We start from the raw sequence: 2086 nt of genomic DNA on the forward strand, positions 1-2086 counted from the left end.
CAAATGTTTGTGTAACACAATGAAGCATACACTTGCTTGAAAGTATGTCTCACTGCAGTTTCAAATAGAGTACCGAATTATTTTGTAACCATCTTTAAAAAAGAAACCCAAAGCAGTCCTGGGACCCTTGGTGTGAATCAACCCCCCTCCCCATGGCAGGACCTAGTATGTGGTCAGATGGCACAGAAAGCCACCATAGTTCCTGAAGCTAAGCTGGTTTGGGCCTGTTTGGTACCTGGATGGGTTGATAACAGGTATGCTTCTTTGGGCTCCTTGATGAAAGAAAGGTGGAATATAAATGTAGAAAGTATCATAAAATCAAAACCCTCTTAGGGCCACAGAAGAGTGTAACTGGGAGCTGTATGGTGGAATGCAGTATAGCTTCTAATCAAGCAACATCACTTAACATCTGAGAACCTGCTCCTCTTGTTCCTTATGACTTCAATCTTTTATTTTATTTATTTATTTCATAAAATTTTTACATCGCTTGATAGTAAAAAAACTTCAAAGTAGTTTACAAAAAGATAAAAGAATCAAGTAAAGAAAAATGTCCCTCCCCCACAATAGGAGTCTCAATAACCTCTGGAACATCCGAAATAACTCTGCTGGACAGCTACTAGAAGATGCAACGCAAGCTGCAAAATGAGGCTTCTTTGCAGCCCACACTACCACATGGTAGGCACAAGTGTGGGCACATGGTTAGGCACAAGCGAGACTTGCACCACTTGTGTTCCAGTCTTCATCCGGCCTGTTTCAAAGTCCAGAGCTCCTCAGAATACCAAGGAGTTAGTTGCTCAGACTCCAAAATGCCAGAGAGGATGGACAAGAACGATTGTGTCTGCCACCCATTTCAGCTCGCTATTCCATCGCAAGACCAGGGTTTCACCAGGACCTCCACCTCCAGCTTTATCCACTGGAAAATCCCCCAGAGCATTCAGGAACACATCAGGTTCCACCAGTCTCTGAGGGTGGGCTGTCCTAATGGGCCCACCACACTTACAGGGAGGAATTGCTGTTGTCAGTCCAAGCATAACCAGATAATGGGCTGACCATGCCAAAGGTGTACATTGCATTTCTCCTATCTTCAGTCCATCCCCTAAGGGCAAAGATCACATCAAGGTGAGTCCTGCCTGGTGTGTTAGACTGTTGACCCTTTGAGACCCACAGTTGTCATGGGTCTCAGGCTTGTCCAACAGCAGCCTGTGTGTGGATATAGAAGTTGTAGCATCCTCCAGCAACACCTCAGCCAGCTAGATCAGGGTTGCTGCTGGGTAACAGGGCAGTCAGTAAACCAGCAGCATCCCTGATCTGTCTTTCTGGCCCAACACCGGGTGCAGACAATGTAAGTGCATCCCAAGGTCAAGAGGCTTCCTGGTGAAGGAGATGGTGCTCCTATAGCCAATAGCAACATCCTTGCCTTGACCTCTTAGTCTAACCTGGTGCAGTGCCAAAAACCCAGGTGGGTATACAGGTCAGGTCAGGTCCATCCAGCTCACTCATTCAAGTCTCTGTAATGCAAGGGAGAGAGGCCAGAACAAGGAATAGAGACGAAACACCTATGCCACCCCCCATAGTGGGCAGCACCCTGCACCTCACCCAAACAGTGGCTCCCCATGCCCAACACCACTGGAATTGGAGGAGCATCTAGACCAGCATCCTATTCTCACACTGGCCAAACAGATGCCTGGGGGAAACCAGTAAGCAGGAACGGTGCAGGAGAGCATTCTCTTCTCCTATGGTTCCCAGAAACCCCACTTACCTAGGAGCTAGTCCCAGTGGCCTTTGTGCTAATTACTCCCGAGTAAACGTGCGGGGAGGGGGGGGGGTGGCGGCTGGGCAGCAGTCCGACCTTGCGCACAGTTTTCCCAGCAGCAAGCCCCGGGAAAGTAAGTGCGCCCACTAGGACGAGGGCAGCCGTGCAGCGCGCGTTTACCGGGGCATCCCTCCCCGCTGCTTTTCACGGGGCCCGACTCCCCCGACAGTTTCACGCGAGGTGGGGAGGGAATCCTGGCGGCCCGCCCCGTCCACGCGCCCACCGCTCGCCCGCCCAGCCCTTGACGCAACCCCGTGGCGGGGGCGGAGAGAA

The sequence above is a fragment of the Podarcis erhardii genome (assembly GCF_964252035.2).
Source record: "Podarcis erhardii genome assembly, chromosome: 7".
Lineage (NCBI taxonomy): Eukaryota > Metazoa > Chordata > Lepidosauria > Squamata > Lacertidae > Podarcis > Podarcis erhardii.